We start from the raw sequence: 19,160 nt of genomic DNA, 5'->3' as shown, positions 1-19,160 counted from the left end.
TGTAACTCTTCTTATACCTTCCTTTTCTAATTTGGTATCAATATTAAAGTAGCCTTAGGGAACAAGTTGGGGAGCATCTCATAGCTTTCTCTTCTTTATTGACTGTGTACAAGGTTGAAATGATCTGTTTTTTGCACATTTGCTGGAACCTGCCTAAAAGTGATCTACCAAACCCAAAACCAGTTGGCCATCGAGTTGATTCCATCTTTGTAGGGAGATCTCGAACTACTGACCCATTTTGTGTAGTGATTAAAGGCCTCTTCTGATGCTACTTTCCTTAGAAAAATTTCCACTGCATGTTTTAGGCTGTTAGGATTTCATCTTTAAATATTATGTGGTTATCACTGTTTTCCACCTGATCCAGGTCAATTAATCCCAGATTTTCCATTTTCCTGAAGTGAGAGTGTGTATCTACTCCTGGTACCAATTCCCTTATCTAAGACTTATTTGCAAAGAAAGATACAACCCAGCCTCCTTGAGTCCATAATGTGAGGTTACAGTCTCATATTATGTGATTTTTTTGTAGTTGTTTTTTTGTTTTGTTATTTTTTTCTTTTACATATTCTGTAATTGTTTTTTTTTCTTAAATTTTTTTATTTTCCTTTTTTTTTCTTTTTTCATTTCACACCTATCTAGCAGTTTTAAGAAACCTTGTGGAGTAGTGGTTAAAAGCTACAGCTGCTAACTAAAAGGTTGGCAGTTCAAGTCCACCGAGCGCTCCTTGGGAACCCTATAGGGCAGTTCTACTCTGCCCTTTATGGTTCCTATGAGTTGGAATGGATTAGATGACAACAAGTTATTGGTTCTAGTGGTTTTAAGGTTGTGCATTTCAGGTTCAGGTGTATAATCTAGCTGAGAACTGACTTCGGGTTCAGTGCGGTGGGGTGCCCAGTTGCACCTGTGCATCAAGAGAAGGCGCCTCAAGAACTAGGGGAGGGGGCGGCAGGGATGCTCAGAGAGGGGCACCCGGGGGAGGCGCGAGGCCCCAGGCAGCCCTGCCACAAGCTGGCGGGGAGCAGGAAAGAGCTGGCTTCAGGAGCCTTTTGTGACAGTCCCAGCCCACCCAGCCCCACCTGGACCTCAGACCCACCAGGCTGGCAGGTCCCAACAGAACTAGGGGAAGCATAAGGCCATAGAGGGCGAGACCCAGGGTACACACTTGAGCCTGATCACAGCGCATATGATGGGATAGGAGGGCAGAGGAGGCATGTGAGGACTTGGGTCCAGACAGTGGACACAGAAGGGTGGGAACTTGTGGTTAGCGTCAGGATCCGAATGTGGAGGCCTTCGAGATGCACTTCCCGGAGAAGAAGGTGAAGCCACAGAAGCCACACTGCCTGGCACCCACCCCATCCCCCTCCCAGGGCCCCAGAGTGGACTCACCGCCTGCGCTGCCCTAGGAGAGCTCCCCAAGTGTGGTACTCTTAGTTTGAGGAGCAAGAGGAATTTATTTCCTCTGCTCTCATTATGGGTGTGAGCGGACTCTTGTCTGCACAGACTAAAGACGAATTATCAAAATGAGCTCCAGACTCCAGATTTGACTTAGATATCATAAATTAAAACAGAGAAATACAACTTTAGAAATAAGTGCCTGCCTGGAGCCCAAGTTGCATTAAAAAAAAAAACCTGAACAAGACCCCAGAGGGAGTGAGTGATAAGAGGCTCCTTCTTTTGCCACCCTCCTGTGGTCCCAAGCTTTCTCTTTTCCTACCTCAAGACTGTATCAACTGCTCTGAAAATTTAGAATAAAGATCCCAGGAATATCACTGCTCCCACCCCATGAGGATTTCCCCAGTGCTGAGTTAGACTAAGACAGAATCCTCCTGAGGCTTCCGGGGCCTGTGTACTGGTTCAGAGTCAGTTCATTTTTCCTGCAATTGGGCATGACCCCAGGACATGACCCTGAGAGCGCTGACACTTGCAGAAGCCAATGACCCTTTCACTGAGTTTCTCTCTGTCTTGGTCTCAGGATCAGTCAGGACAGTTTGTCACCTCAGGAGGGTTTCTGTTGAAGGACACCTAAGCAGCACTATGGGTTTGTCCCTCACACCCTGCAAACCTGCCTCCTCTGAGCGGGACGAGGAGCTACAGAAACACTGAAATCTTTGAAACTAGCAGAAGCCACAGCCCATGGTACTGGGAGAAAAATGGGAGAGAGGTGAAAAGGTATAAAGGCCCAGCTGTGAAGGTGACCAGCGGCCAGGATGTCCTGAAGCCGCAAAGCTGACCGAAGCTGAATGGCCTCAAACCTGCTGCTCCTGAGCCCATCTTTTCTTTCAATGGAAAAAGCCTTTCCCTGCTCTTATGCGACTGGGCTGGAAGGGCCTTTGACTTATAACATGAAGCAGCCTCCAGAGCCTCTTGGGGCAAGTGATGGTCAAGGAGGCTCTGCCCAATCCCACCCTGCCCTTCCCAGTTGTCAGAGGACCAGGAATTTCAGTCTTCCAGCTCCTGGGCTGATCTAGTGACTTGTAACAGGATTTCACTGGACCTCCAAACTTTGAAAGATGGGAAATACTGCCTGGGTCCTGGTCTCATTACAGAACTTACATACAGGATAAGAAGAGGAGTTGGGAATTGACACCTGACATCTTAGCAAAGGTTTCTGTTTGTTTAGGAGGGAAGAGGTAAAAAAGAAGGCAGTGTCTACTATGTCCTTTGCCATGTGTGTCAGGAAATCCTCATGAAGAGCCTCTCAGGTAAGGAGTGATGGGAAATGCCTTGGTTTACTCTTAAACTTTGCCCTTGAGGCATTTTCTTTATGGAGGCATGTAAAATGTTGTCCATTCAAGGAAACACTCTAATTCTTATGTAGACTTTGTTTGTTGACAAGGATTTATTGCCATAGCAAGGGTTCTGGAAATGGGTTTAATATGCTGTGGGATTGCTTTTGGAAGTTTGGAAAAGGCAGCGGCCCACATTCTATGAAATCGAAATACCAGACCTACTGTGTCAGGTGTTGGAAGAGGGAATAAAAGCCTCCAATATGTGGGCATGTCTGAGTTAGTCTTCTATAAGACCATTTCTTGGAGGTCCTGAAGGACACCCATTTCATTAAAAGAATAAGGAATGTAGAGCTGAGGGGAGCACCAGCAACATGGAGCTTACCAATATGTACCTTTGCAGGGGGTCCCTGGATGCCACAAACAGTTAAGTGTTCTATACTAGCTGAAAGTTTGGTGGTTTGAACCTACTCAAAGGCACCTCAGAAGACAGTCCTGACGATCTGCTTTTAAAGGATCACAGCCTTGAAAACCCTACTGAACACTTCTACTATGCCCACATGGGGTGGTCATGAGTCAGAAAGGACTCGATGACAGCTAACAAGAACAATTCTCTATAGGCTCAGGTTTTAGTGGAGGCTGGGCAGCCTAGTAGCAATGTAAATCATGGTATCCCAGCTGAACAGAGGCCAGGTGGAAGTACTTAACTGTCACAAACAAGTTGTGTGTAGATTACCATAAAGGTCAGTAGCTCAGAGTATTAGTTATCTATTGGTGCATAACAAATCCCCAAACTTATCAGGTGTGAGATAAATGGAAAAATATTAAACCCATTCCGATAAATTTGGAACTAGACAAAAATTTTGGTATCACTCAACATAGTTTTTAGGTGAAGGAATGAACTAGAAAATTTAAATAACTAGTACAAGTATTAAAAGATATTTAAAATAATGATGATATAATTACATACCTGCATAAAAGACAAATGCATCAAAATCAATGGTTTCTCTCCAGTATAGAATAAGGGTCTAAAATTGGCAAGGGTGGGAAGGGCAGACCCTTCTCTTTCCCCTACTACTTGACTGTATCACACTGTGTCCAAAACTGTAAAATATTTAGCAAAACATTGTTTTAACCAGAGCAGCAAAGGACCTCTATGAGGGAAGACAATGTATTAAAGTACATAAAATGAAACCTGAATATATGCAAAAATATGCCATATTTTCAAATGGAATGTCTTGTCAATTAAATGGAGGTCCCTAAAACTAATATATAAGTGGAATGCATTTCTAGCCGGAATATTAAGATAGTTGTTTTGAACTGTATACAGTAATCATATGCTACAAATAGTACAGTAGATAACAAAGAATATTCCTGTTGTTATGAGACTTGGAGACGATTTTTGACTCAAAGCGATCCCATCTGACTGCCCCATAGGGTTTTCTAGGTCGTAATCATTACGGGAGCAGAACACCAGGTCTTTCTCCCTTGGAGCCACCTGGTGGGTCCGACCTGCCAAACTTTCTTTGGATTAGCAGTTGAGCACTTAATCGCTGCAAAACCAGGGCGGTTTTACCAAAGTAAAACATGAAAAAGCAGGATAGTAACAGGTGTCTATCTCTTCGGGTAACAGAACAAATTGATATTATATAGCATAGAAGCTGACAAGTCGACCAATGAAACAGAAAATCTGTTAAGAAGTCACAATAACTTACAAAGGTAGCATTTCAAGAAAATTATATTTATTTAATAAATGGTGCTGACTCAAGTGATTGTTCTGGGGGACAAAGCTTGCAAAAATGTGATACACAAATGATAGATTTGGAAAATCATGTGAAATGGAGATGACAAGGCTTAATAACAATTTCCATTTTACACAGAAGGATAAAAGTTAAGCACTTGAACAATGAGCAGTGAATTCAAACAGTTCATTCAGAGCAAATCCACATGCCCAGTAAACATAGTCCAAGTTAAGAAAATATCAAACTGCCAGTGAAACTGGCAGAATTGGAAAATCAGCACCACCTATGGCTGGCTGGGCTGTGGGGAGAAGGATGCCCTGAGACGTGGCTGGAGAGGTGCATTATGGCAGCCTCTAGGGGAAAGACATGGCCGTGGCTCTGTACTTTTAACATCCTTTGAATTGAAAATCTCACTCTGTGGAGTCTATTCCACAGAAACAAATCCTATAGTATAGAAAGGATAGTTATTATTAATATGACCAAACTTTGTCCATTGATGGTGGAATGATAGAGAACTTATGGTAAAGCTACATCCTCAATAAAACAGGGAGTCCTTAGAATGAAAAAGAGTTGTAGTAGTTGAGTGGGAGAAATCTCTATGAAGTATTATGGAAGTATTACTGAAACAATCAAGGTGCAGAGAAGTGTATATAAAATGAGCACATCTGGGTTAAACAATATCAATTGTTTGAATATGCTTGAATACCTGTTGATGTTTATGTGTGTGTATAAATGAGAAGATGAGGATACATGTATGTCTGTGTGTGCTTGTTTAAGCAAGGATAGGAGAAACGACTTACCACATTGTTAACCTGAATTACCTTGGATTCACTTGTGGGAAAGAACAGGGGGAGGAGAATTAGAACATGCAGGAAGAGTGGACTTAAAAAGCATGGATGATAATGCTTCTGTATTAGTAGTGTTGTGTACGGACAAATAAATCTGTCTTGAGCAGAGAAAGCCAGAATATTCCTTAGAAGTAAGGATGGCTTTGGAGATCTTATCAAGAGGGACCAGTTCCTGGAAAAGAACATCATGCTTAGTAAAGCAGAGGTCCAGGGAAAAAGAGGAAGACCCTCAATGAGATTGATACAGTGGCTGCAACAGTGTGCTCAAATATAGCAACGATTATTAGGATTGCAATGACCGGACCGAGTTTTGTTCTGTGGTGCCTAGGGTCACTGTGACTCAGAACTGACTTGATAGCTTTTAACAACAACATATATAAGTCCAGATAAAGTGTACTGAGTTGATACCATCTATTTAAATTATTCATGTAAGTTGAAGACCCCAAAATATAGTGTTAGTGCCATATCTAATGACTTACAGAGAATCAAGGTAGAATGTCAAGTGAAAGAAGGGGCGAGAGCAATGTGGGTAGAGTGAGACGAAGTCTCCATAAAAGCAAACACCCCAGCAGATGTACTTGTGTACCTGTGACTGTGTGTATGTGTCCCTGCAGAGAGGTGTAGGAAAGGACACATGTGTCTATTAACATTGGATACCTTGTGGGAGCGGGAGCAAATTACATATGAGGGTGGGACCCTGACATAACTTTTTTGTCATACAAATCTGTAATCTTGAAAATAAAAAATAATTTCAGAACTTTGGAAATTGATAAACATTATAGATACATGTATATTTTAATGTGTTTCGTTAGATATTTTAAATAGGTGAAAATTTTCTATAATGACAGACAAAAGATTTTAATCACTGGAAGGAGAGCACACCACAGACAGTAATAATCAGATCCAGTGGATTTCTTGTTCCTGGAACCAGTGAGCTCTTCTGGTCTCTATAACTGGAAATGACCAAAAATAATTTTGGGAACTCAGTAGAATTAACCCCCAAACACGTTTGCAAGCACATGTCTACAGCTAAATGTAGAAGGCTGGACACCATGTGCGATTCACTAGGTAACTCATGGCGCTCCAGAAAATTCTCTTTCCTGGATGTGCTGGTACCACCTCCTCCCTGCCTTGACCCACTGTATAACCCGCCTTTGTGCATTCGAGGCCCTTTGAGGTCTGAGCCTAGAGCATAAAAGAGGACATCAACTGGGAAGGTAGCTTTTAAGAAGATGTTGATGAAAAGATTTCAGAAAGCAGTACCTCCCCAGCCAGCCTCTCCCCAGCCTGGGAATGCCAACCCCTCCCACCCTGATACCTCTGAGAATCTCTGATTTTTGTTTTGGATCCTTAGGAGACTGCAGAATTTACCTGGCCTGAACACCTTGGCTTTTCTCTGCCTGTGACCCTCTCCCTCACAGGAGCTGTCTCTGTCACTCTGAGGCATACACACAGGACAGACTGTGGATGGAGGTGCCCATCCTAGAGGCCCTGCCCTCCTTTTCCTCTGCCCTCTGTGGTCTCATGGCCCAGAGAGATGGATGCATCCCTGTCATGTCCAGGGCTTCCCCACACCTGGGATTTGATGTTGTGACTGAGACTTGGTCTTTTTTGTCCACTGTTGAGTCTGGGCCTGAATTTGCCTCTTCCATCCATACCTCTGGTCACCTGTGTTCTCGCTGTTCTCCCCAGGTTCAGAAGCCTCTCCTTTCTTTTGCTTCTTTCACCTCAGAGGGCCTTTTTCTTCCATTTCTTTGACCTCGGGACAGGTCAGATTTGACCACAGGAAAAAAAAAAAAATTAACAACATTTATTGACGTGTCAAGAACCAGAATGTACAGCTTTATTTAAAGGAGATGAAAAAGTTCCAAAGCTCTACCCCTTACCCGAGGACATACTCTACAAGAAATACCCTGCAAGTGCTGGATCAACTCTTAACACCCAGGGGGATTTTTTTACACCACCTCCCAGTTACATTCCCCTAATGAGGCAACAACAATGCTTCCTAATCATAACCCCAAATTCACCCTGGGAGACCAGAAGACATGGCTGGGGTGAATTCATTTTCCTTCATCGGGCCCTCCACTCCTCCTGCCAAGCCCTACCTCTTTCTCTGCCTGTATGCTGCTGGGAAGGGACCCAGAGTCCTTGGTTTAGGGCTTTATGCCCACTGCTCACCTGCAGGCAGGTTTCCTGACACCCTGCCATCTCTCTGATTCCTTCTCCTCCAAAGAACTCAGTGATACCCCCTTCACCATCACACCTCAACAGGGTCCCCCTTAGCCTCCCAAGTCCCACTGAAATCCCATTTCCCTTTCCCTACTTATGCTGTGCTCATCCTTAGGGTCCCAAGATCTCACCATCAAGATGAGGCCTGTCCTGTCCTCTCCTGGGCCAGGGGAGCCTCTGAGGGGACCTGGTGTCTGCGGTCAGCTATGTGGGGCTTCTTCCATCCAGATCCCCCTTAGGGCTGGAGCTCTTTGTGCCCTTGGGGTGGAAGACTGGTGATCAGAGGGGAAGGAGGGTAGGATCTTCCAGGGAAGCTGGGTTAAACGAACCTGAATGGAGGTCTCTCCTGAAGGGCCTAGGTTTCCAGCCCAAAGGCCCTGCTCCTCCTAGTCCCAGGGTGCTAGCAGGTCTTTAGGTGCTTCCCCCTCTGGCCTTGGTGCTGTGCCTTCTGCAGCCTGGCCTGCCTCTTCAGCCTGTCCAGCTGGTGCCTCAGCCTCTTCAGTTCTTCTCTCTGCTTCTCCAGCTGCTCCTCCAGGTGCCTGCAGACCGCTCTCTTCTCCCTCACCTCCCTCTTCTTGGAGGCCATCAGGTAACGCCTGGCCAGCTGGTGGCAGCGTTGGGGCCTGCGCTGGACTGAGCTTGGCAGCCGCCTCTCCAGCAGGTCTTCAAAGAAGACCTGGCAGCTGAAGCCCTGGCTCACAGCATGCGCCGCGTGCGCAACCAGGGCCTCCTGGGACTCGAACACGTGACAGCAGGCCACGCAGCGGAAGCCGTGCTCACGGGTCACCAGCCACTCCGGGGTGGCTGCGCGGGGGCTCTCCCAATGCTCCTTCTCTTGGTCGGTGGGCTCCTGGGTACAGGTCTGGGGCCCCTCCTGCCAGGGCTCCAGGTTGCTGACCAGGGACTCAGTGTTGGCCAGTCTGGGGGCAGAGCCGATGGTGCTCTCCTCAGAGAGCTCGGCCTCAAAGACCTGGGGCATCTTGCCCACGGGGGCAAAGGAGGTTTTGGTCTGCCAGGCGACCGCCACCCCCTTGACTGTGTGCACCTGGGTGAAATGTGCACACCTGACCCATTGCTTCTCTGAAGTAGCCCCGTAGCTAGAGGAGTGAGAGGTCTGCTTGGTGGAAGATGAAGGAAAAGAGCTCTCGGATTGTTTTGGAATCTTCCTGTGCCTGGAGCTTTGACTTTTTGTTTGGGATGTTGTTGACTCTTGGGCATTTTCCTCTGGTAGAGACCTCTGAGAATAGAGAGTAGATTTAGTTGAGCTTTCAGGGTACTTATTCTCACCTGTGAGCCCAAAGCTTTGGTCATAGGGACCCCTGGAGGCCTCTCCATCACCACATCCTCCACCTCTGCAGACCCCATGGTTTCTTTCTTCTTCCCCAAAGACCCACCACCTTTTGGGGGCACTGCTGTGGAAGACAAAATCTCCATTGTAAAGTGGCACTGTTTATGGTAGTTCATTTTTTAAGAAGTTATTTTTCTTTAATTCCACATTTATTGAATTCCAATGAACTTGTTCCTTTGGAACTTAGAAATGACCTCATTCCCCTATAACTTCATAATAAATGTGTGACGTCATTGAAAGAAGTTTTCTATAAGGGTGATTTTCTTAGTAAATTTGGGGTGTAAGCACTCAAACGAGAGCAATGCTCATCTCTTTTCAACCTCTTTTACTGAAAGGCTGTTTTACGGAGAAGTTATACTTAAAGAGAAGAATGCGTATATTTAGTTAAGACTCTTACATGCATACCTCTTTCTTGTACCCTTCTTAACCAAGCTACAGTAGGGGATTAAAATTGCTTTTCTCAGAATAGAAGCCCTTGTCCTTATTAGAGAAACTCCTTCAGCGTGAGGCAGAAAGAGATGTCCGTATCTGAGAACCTGATGCCAGAAACCTCAGATAGACAGCACACAACCACCTTGACTGGTTGTGTCTGGGTGGGTTGCCTATGTCAACCTAAAGGTCTGTGTATGTTTGTGAATATGTGGGAAGGACTGTAGACTTCAGGATCCAGAAAGAGATAGAGCTAGGTCGTGTGTGTTGGATGGAGGGAAAGCTCCAGAGACAAGATCCAGAGACGGAACCTGCCAGCAGTGTGTAAGAGGGATACAGAGACCAAGGAGAGAGCAGAAAGCAGGGCTCAGCCACTGAAAGGCAGAATGGGGCAGCAACAGAAGAGACAAAGGGGGTACACTAGTTGGAGAAAGGATGGAGAACTGGGAATGATAGCAGAAACTGAGGTTAGCTATAGTTGGAATTTGAAAATTCTTTCTTGCTAGGCTTTGAAAACATCATGCTGATTGAAGAAAGTTAGTCACAAAAAGACAACTACTGTATGATCTTACTTATATGAAATAAGCAAATTTATACAAACCAAAGATTATTGGGGGTTGCCAGCTGTGACAGGGAGGCGGGAAGGGCCTGAAATCTTTCACTGTCTCATCTCATGCTCTCATTCTTAATCTCTTTATACTCTCTATACTTTTTCTTTTTAAATTTATAACATTTCTATTACTTAATTATCATATAACTTGAGTTTTAAATACAAAAAAAAAAATTCAAAAAAAGAGAAATGAGTAAGAGAAGGCGCCGCTGTGCAATACTTTGTGTCAGCCGGGCATCAGGGAACCAGAGTGACAGAATGCACTTCTTCTTTGCGCAAAGCTTGAGCAGAGTCATGGCAGCTACAATGACCATGTCATATAGACACTCCAGTAAAAGGTCTGGTTAACTAGAACTTTGGAAATTGGATGAGGGGGTAGAAAGGAATGCATAGCAGAGAAACTGAAGATATATGTATATATGTATATATATGTGAATTAAAATAACTTTGTGTAGCTAGTAATTGACAATGGTAATTCATCGTGGATTTCTGAGGAGAAGATCCAGGTAATGATACCTGACTTCAAGAAAGTTTGCTTTGGCATTATTGTGCACAGAACACCCAAGGAAGAAATACAGCTCCTCAATGGGAGCTGATGCACTGCTTCAGCAAATCTTAGGATATAAATTTAGAAGAAAAGCATCATCTCCCAAAGGTCATAAAAGTTGTTCATGAGTCTATACTAGATTTTCTTTTATTTTTTTTTATTGTGCTTTAAGTGAAAAGTTACAATCCAAGTCAGTTTCTCATACAAAAACTTATGTACACATTGTTATGTGACCCTAGTTGCTCTCACTACAATGTGACAGCACACTCCTTCTCTCCACCTGTGTTTCCTGTGTCCATTCAACCAGCTCCTGTTCTCCTCTCCCTCCTCACCTTGACTCCAGATAGGAGCTGCCCATATAGTCTCATGTGTCTACTTAAGCTAAGAATCACACTCCTCACCAGTATCATTTTAGGTCCTATAGTCTAATCTTTGTCTGAAGAGTTGGTTTCAAGAATGGGTTTTAGTTTTGGCTGACAGACAGTCTGGGGGTCATGACCTCTGGGGTACCTCCATCTCAGACCATTATGTCTGGTCTTTTTACTGGAATTTGAGGTCTGCATCCCACTTTTCTCCTGCTTCATCAGGGATTCTCTGCCATGTTCCCTTTCAGTGCAGTTATTGGTGGTAGCCAGGCACCATCTGGTTCTTCTGGTCTCAGGCTGATGGAGTCTCTGCTTTATGTAGCCCTTTCTTTCTCTTGGGCTAATATTTTCCTTGTGTCTTTGGTGTTTTCCATTGTCCTTTGCTCCAGATGGCTTGAGAGCAATTGATGCATCTCATATGGCAGTTTGCTAGCTTTTAAGACCCCAGATGCCACTCAACAAAGTGAGATGCACAACGTTTTCTTAATATGCTTTGTTATGCCAATTGACCTAGATGTCCCCTGAAACCATGGTCCCCAGACCTCCGCCCTGCTACTCTGTCCCTCAAAATGTTTGGTTGTATCCTGGAAACTTCTTAGCTTTTGGATAAGTCCTATTGTGCTGACTTCCCCTCCATTGTGTGTTGTCCTTCCCTTCACCTAAAATAATTCTATCTACTATCTAATTAGTGAAAACCCTCTCCATCCCTTCCCACACTGGCAACCATCGAAGAGTGTTTTCTACTGTGTTTAAATCTTTTCTTGAGTTCTTATAAAAATGGTCTCATACAATATTTGTCCTTCTGTGACTAATTTCCCTCAGTATAAAGCCTTCCAGATTCCTCCATGTTATGAGATGTTTCATGGATTCATCGTTGTTCTTTATCACTGTGTAATATTCCATTATGTGAATATACCATAATCTGTCCACTCATCTGTTGATGGGCATCTTGGTTGTTTCCATCTTTTTGCTTTTGTAAACAGTGTTGCAATGAATATAGCTGTGCACTAATCACTAAAAAGAGCATTTCAAGATCTATCCAGAAGTACAACACTGCCAGTGATGGCATAATATTCATACGCCTACAAGGAATACCAGTTAATACAATCTATTCAAATTTACACACCAACCACTAAGGACAAAGATGAAGAAATTGAAGATTTTTACCAACTACTACAGTCTGAAATTTATGGAATGTGCAATCAGGATGCATTGATAACTACTCGTTACTGGAATGAGAAATTGGAAACAAAGAAGGATCAGTAGTTGAAAATATGCCCTTGGTGATAGAAATGATACCAGAGATCACATGATAGAATTTTGCAAGACAAACGACTTCTTCATTGCAAATAACTTTTTCCACAACATAAACAGCAAGTTTTTGTTTTTTTTTTTTATAAGTGTGGGCCTCACCGGATGGAATACACAGGAATCAAACTGACTACCTGTGTGGAAAGAGATGATGGAAAAGCTCAATACCATCAGTCAGAACATGGCCGGGACCAACTACAGAACAGTCAACTACACATATGCAAGTTCCACTTGAAGCCGAAGAAAATCAGAACAAGTGTATGAGAGCCAAAGTATGACCTTGAGTATGTCCCAACTGAATTTAGAGACCATCTCAAGAATAGATTTGACATGTTGAACACTAATGACCAAAGACCAGATGAGTAGTGGAGTGACATCAAGGACATCAGACATACAAAGAAAACAAGAGGTCATTAAAAGGGGAAGAAAGAAAAGATCAAAATGGATGTCATAAGATTTATGACTCTGAAATGTGCTCTTGAACATCTAGTAGCTAAAAAGAACAGAAGAAATGATGAAGTAAAAGAGTTAAACAGAAGGTTTCAAAGAGCAGCTATGGAAGACAAAGCAAAGTATTATAATGACATATACAAAGATCTGGAGTTAGAAATCGAAAGGGAAGAACACCCTCAGCATTTCTCAAGCTGAAAGAGCCAAAGAAAAAATTCAAGCCTCAAGTTCAATAGTGAAGGATTCTACAGAGAAAATATTGAACAACTCAGAATGTACCGAAAGAAGATGGAAGGAATACACTGAGTCACTACACCAAAAAGAATTGGTAGATGTTCAACCATTTCGGGAGGCAGCATATGATCAGGAAGCAACGGTACTGAAGGAAGAGGTCCAAGCAGTACTGAAGGCATTAGAGAAAAACAAGGCTACAGGAATTGATGGAATACTAATAGAGATGTTTCAACAAACAAATGCAATACTGGAAGTGCTCATATGTCTATGCCAAGAAATTTGGAATACAGCTACCTGGCCAACTGACTGGAAGAGATCCATATTTATGCCTATTCCAAAGAAAGGTGTTTCAACCAAATGCAGAAATTATCATCAGTATCACATGCAAGTGAATTTTTGCTGAAGATCATTCAACAGTGGCTGCAGCAGTGCATTGACAGAAACTGTCAGAAATTTAAGCCATATTCAAAAGAGGACGTGGGAACAGGTAAGTCATTGTTGATGTCAGATGGATCCTGGCTGAAGGCAGAGAATATCAGAAAGATGTTTACCTGTGTTCTATTGACTATGCAAAGGAATTTGACTCTGTGAATCATAACAAATTATGGATAACATCACAAAAAACGGGAATTCCAGAACACTTAATTGTGCTCATGGGGAACCTCTGCATAGATGAAGAGGCAGTCATTCAAACAGAACAATGGGCTACTGCATGGTTTAAAGTCAGGAAAGGTGTGCATCATCCTTTCACTATAATTATTCAATCTGTATGCAGTCCACATAGTCCAAAAAACTGAACTACATGAAGAACAAAGCATCATGATTGGAAGAAGACTCATTAACATCCTATGATATGCGGATGGCACAGCCTTGCTTGCTGAACGTGAACAGGACTTGAAGCACTTACTGATAAAGACCAAAGACTGTAAAGACTTAGGTATGAATTACACCTCAACATAAAGAAAACAAAAATTCTCATCAGTGGAGCAATAAGCAACATCATAATAAATGGAAAAAAGATTGAAATTGTCAAGGATTTCATTTTACTTGGATCCACAGTCAACACCCATGGAAACATCAGTCAAGAAATTAAATGATGCATTGCATTGGGAAAATCTGCTGCAAAAGAAATTTTTAAAGCATTAAAAAGCAAAGATGTCACCTTGAAGACTAAAGTGTCCCTGATCCAAGCCACGGTGTTTTCAATTGCCTCATATGCACGTGAAAACTGGACAATGAGTAAGGAAGACCTAAGAAGACACAGGACCTGGCAGTGTTTCATTCTGTTGTACATAGTGCCACTATGACTTGGAACTGACTTGAGGGAACTAACAACAACAACAATGCAAGGCAATACATGTCATGATGATATGTAATTTATTTCAAACTTGGAAGCCATTGGAGGATATTCCTTTACATAATATGTACACCCTGACTTACTAAGGAGACAACATGGGTGTTTCTTTGTAAGCAAAATCTCCTAAGAACAGATACTTTTGAATTGGGAGCAATACTTTAATTGGAGTTCGTTAGGAGGCTCTGAGAAGCCATTTTTCTGTGATAGTGTATATGTCTTCTTCTATCATTCATTTGTTTTAGAATAACTCACTGTTGAATGAGAATATGTTAGAGCCAGGACATATGACGAAATATAAACACAAGAATTTGTTAAAATGAATAAATTTTTAACACTAAAACAATTTCATCTGGGAATAAAAATTCATTTATATATATTGTTGATCCTCTACTATATACAGAGAATTTCTATTTTAATAACTTTTCTTTCTTCCTACCTTCCTTCCGTCCTTCCTCCCTCTCTCTTTCTCTTCCTCCCTCCCTCCCTTCCTTTACTTCTTTCCTTTCTCTCTCTCTTTCTGTTCTATGTCATTAAAAAGTGTACCACCCTTTAGATTCACCAGTTTCAAATAGTTGAGAGATAATATAGGGTAGCTGTGAGTTGGAATCAACTCCATGGCAATGGGTTTGGTTTACAGGGTATGTATTTTAAAAGGTTTTATATACATATATAATTAAGCTGGACATTTAGGGAAAACTACTTAAAATCTCCTCATATCAATTTTATCATCTATAAAATGTCAGTGGTGATATCAACCTTAAGAGGTTGTGTGAAGTATAAACTACAATTTAATCCTGACACAAATTCTGAAATATTTTAGGTGTCACCCAGCGAAGGTGGTGAATAAAAGTTTTACCTTCCATGTATGGTCATGGTCCAGATTTAAGGCTTGTTTCTCCCACTTTTGTTTCTTCTCTGAAATTATCATCAGAATTTTTTCTTCTTTTCCTTTCTTTTTGTGTATAATGTAATAAATGCTAATACCCATATCACAAAATTGTGGGGGAAAATTAAAAATAAAGACAGGTGAAAAAGTTTTGTAAATAGACTACAAATAAATATTTATTTCTCTTTCAATGAATAAAATAAAAATAAAAGGGACAAAAAAAAAAAACCCTATTTGGATTTCTTTTTACAGAAGAAAAAACATCCTCTTCTATTTAGACCTGGGGAAAATGCTTAAAGCTGCTTCCGGGGCAGGCACACAGCCCTTGAAATGAGTTCACAGGACAGGATACTAGCACATAAATAGGGAGACATGGATAAAAAACAATATGTTCCATTGGCAGTCATAAGACATGGCATCAAATAACTGATCTGATGTGGCATTCATTATTTCTGTATTGTGCTGTTTTTCCCACTTCTTTAATTTAGGAAAATATTAGCTACCTCGTGGGCAAAATCATTTTAAAAACGTAATTGTAAATGTGACGTACATATATTCACAAAACGTGAAGGAATTCTATCCCTTCAAAAATATAGGAAAAAACATTTGGGGAACTAGTGACTAAAAACAATGAAACATATCAATCCTTAGATTAGGGAAGGCAAAGATATCCCAAGAGGGCAAAGTAAAAATAAATCTGAATCAAGATATAATGTAGTGAAACTTCAGTACATAAATACAATAAAAAATCTTAAAAAGAACCAGAGAGTAAAGAAAGACGTATATAGTTATATATATGTAATAAATAAACAAAATAAGACTAATAGTTTATTTCTTAAAAAAAAAGGTGGAGTTTTTTAGATGAAACAGATCATCCAACAGTTTTAAGTTCAAACGTTTATTTAACAGAAGAAACGAGAAAATAATATCTGCTATTAACACTTCTATTCATAATTATATTTCAGATTTAAACACCCCCCAAAAAAGAAAAAGAAATTATAATGGTTGTGAATTGATATAAAAATTATTATTGAAGTTTATACAATAGTCTAAGCAGAAAACCTAATAGAAATTAAATGCAATTGAAGAATTGTAACAGAAAGCTTAGCAATGATTTTAGATGAATTTTCAAAACCATTTAATTAAACAAAAGCTTTATAAGATTTATTTTAAAAGATACAAGTTACAGAAGAACAAAACTGCACACACTCCTCTGAGTTGACCTCAATGACATGCATGGAATCAAGCTTTCGAGACCTGCATTTGCTGATGTGGCATGACACAAAAGGAGAAGAAACGGCTGCAAACATCCATTAATAATAGAAACATAGAATGTATGAAGTATGAATCTAGGAAAATTAGAAATCATTAAAAAATGAAATGGAACACATAAACATCAATATCTTAGGCATTAGTGAGCTGAAATGGACTGATATTCACCATTTTGAATTGGACAATCATACGGACTTTTTTTTTTATGGACTACTGTGCCAAATCGAAGAGAGTTCATCATCAAAAAGAACATTTCAAGATCTATCCTGAAGTACAGTGCTGTCACTGATAGGATAATATCCATATGCCTACAAGGAAGACCAGTGTCTTAGTCATATACTGATGCTATAACAGAAGTACCACAAATGGGTGGCTTTAACAAAGAGAAATTTATTTTCTCACAGTCTAGTAGGCTAGAATTCAAAATTCAGGGCGTCAGCTCCAGGGGAAACTTTCTCTGTCAGCACTGTGGGAAGGTCTCCATCATCAATCTTCTCCTGGTCAAGGGGCTTCTCAGGTGCAGGGACCCTGGGTCCAAAGGACATGCTCTGCTACTGGGGATGCTTTCTTGGTGTTATGAGGTCCTCATATCTCTCTGCTTGCTTATCTCTTTTATACCTCAAAAGGTATTAGCTTAAGACACTATCTAATCTTATAGATCTCATCAACATAACTGCGACTAATCCATCTCATCACATCATTGTGATAGGATTTACACCACATAGGGAAATCACATTAGATGACTAAATGGTAGACAATCATACAATACTGGGAATCATGGCCTAGCCAAGTTGACAGATATTTTTTAGGGACACATTTGAATCTATGACAAGCAGTTAATACGACTATTATTCAAATTTGTGCACCAACTGCTAATGCCAAAGATGAAGAAACTGAAGATTTTTTACCAACTTCTGCAGTCTGAAATTGATCAGACATGCAATCAAGATGCATTGATAATTACTGATGATTGCAATGTGAAAGTTGGAAACAAAGAAGAAGGAACAGTAGTTGGAAAATCTGGCTTTGGAGACAGCATGATAGAATTTTGCAAGACCAATGACTTCTTCATTGCGAATACCTTTTTTCAACAACTTAAATGGTGAGTATACACATGGGCTTCACCAGATGGAATATACAGGAATCAAATGTCTACATCTGTGGAAAGAGACAATGGAAAAGCTCAATATCATCGGTCAGAACAAGACCGGGGCTGACTGTGGAACAGACCATCAATTTCTCATATGCAAGTCTACGAGAGCCAAAGTACAACTTTGATTATATCTCACCCGAATTTAGAGACTATCTCAAGAATAGATTTGATGAATTGAAGGCTAATGATTGAAAGCCAGATGAGTTGTGCAGTGACATCAAGGACATCATACTTGAAGAAAGTAAGAGGTCATTGCTCTGACAGGGATCACAATAGAGGGTCTGAGAGCTGGAGAAAAAATGTAGAACAAAATTCAACTCACAAAAAAGACCAGATTACTCGCCTGACACAGACTGGAGAAATGCTGAATATGTCCCCTGGACACACTTTTAGCTCAGTAATAAAGTCACCACTGAGGTTCACCCTTCAGACAAAGATTAGACAGACCCATAAAGCAAAACTGAAGGGGCACACCAGCCCAGGGGCAAGGGCTAGAAGGCAGGAGGGGACAGAAAAGCTGGTAATAGGGAACCCAGGGTCAAGAAGGGGAGAGTGTTGACATATTGTAGGGTTGGTAATTAGTGTCACAAAACAATATGTGAACTAATTGTTTAATGGGAACCTAGTTTGTTCTGTAAACCTTCATCTAAAGTATGACAATAAAGATATGAAATAAAATATATATGTATATCTGTCAGAAAAAAAAGAAAGCAAGAGGTCATTAAAAAGACAGGAAAGAAAAAAAGAAGACCAAAATGGATGTCAGAAAAGACTCTGAAATTTACTCTTGAATGTAGAGTAGCTAAAGCAAAAAGAAAATGATGAAGTAAAAGAGATGAACAGAAAATTTCAAAGGGCACCTCAAGAAGACAAAGTAAAATATTATCATGAAACGTGCAAAGACCTGGAGTTAGAAAATCAAAAGGGAAGCACATGTTCAGCATTTCTCAAACTGAAAGAACTGAAGAAAAAATTCAAGCCTTTTGTTGCAATATTGAAGAATTCTACAGGGAAAATATTAAGTGACGCAGAAAGCATCAAAAGAAGATAGAGAGAGGTGGAGTCAAGATTGCACAGTAGTCAGACACTTCCAGTGATTCCTCTTACAACAAAAACCAAAAAAAAAAAACAAAAAAAACAAATACCTGAAAAAACAAGTGGAACAATTTTATACATGACAAGATAAGGGCCCTGAACATCAAAGGCAAAGTTAGGAAATCAGACTGAGTGGCTGGGGGAGGGAGACACGGTTCAGAAGTGGCGAGCAGTTGCCGGACCTGACTTGGTGAGAAATGGCACCCCTTGGACACAGTCCCCTGGAGGGACAGTGGTAGGGCTGACAGTAGCATTCAGGATGCAGTCTCCTCAGGGGAAGACAGCAAGTCTCACAGTCTACTCACAACTCTGGAATCAGAGAAGAACAGTGCTGTTGGCAAAAGCTAAGTCCTTGCATTTGTTTTACTGTGCACTCAGCTCCCAAGACGGCTTCAGTAGCTGTAGATTTCCCTGCACCTGAGATAGGTGTTGCTGTGCAGCCTGAGCCATTCTCCTGGCCTTGGAGAAGGAATAAATTAACAATTGGGGGAAAAGATAATCTGCCAGCTCCACTAAGCTGGGAAGCTCAGGACAGAAGAAGCTCCTTTCCAGGCACAAATA

General features: G+C 41.3%; 1 long non-coding RNA gene across 2 annotated transcripts in view; it reads left to right on the top strand.

Moving 5' to 3' along the window:
- The window catches only part of LOC135229916 (uncharacterized), a 313,351-nt gene that overhangs the window by 65,357 nt on the left and 228,834 nt on the right, over nt 1-19,160 (top strand). For both annotated transcript variants that reach the window (XR_010320583.1, XR_010320582.1), the window contains exon 3: nt 2,618-2,699. This is a non-coding gene — a long non-coding RNA (uncharacterized LOC135229916). The remainder of the gene's footprint in view (nt 1-2,617; nt 2,700-19,160) is intronic.

This window comes from Loxodonta africana, unplaced genomic scaffold, assembly GCF_030014295.1.
Source record: "Loxodonta africana isolate mLoxAfr1 unplaced genomic scaffold, mLoxAfr1.hap2 scaffold_62, whole genome shotgun sequence".
Lineage (NCBI taxonomy): Eukaryota > Metazoa > Chordata > Mammalia > Proboscidea > Elephantidae > Loxodonta > Loxodonta africana.
This window is presented reverse-complemented; position numbering and strand designations above follow the sequence as displayed.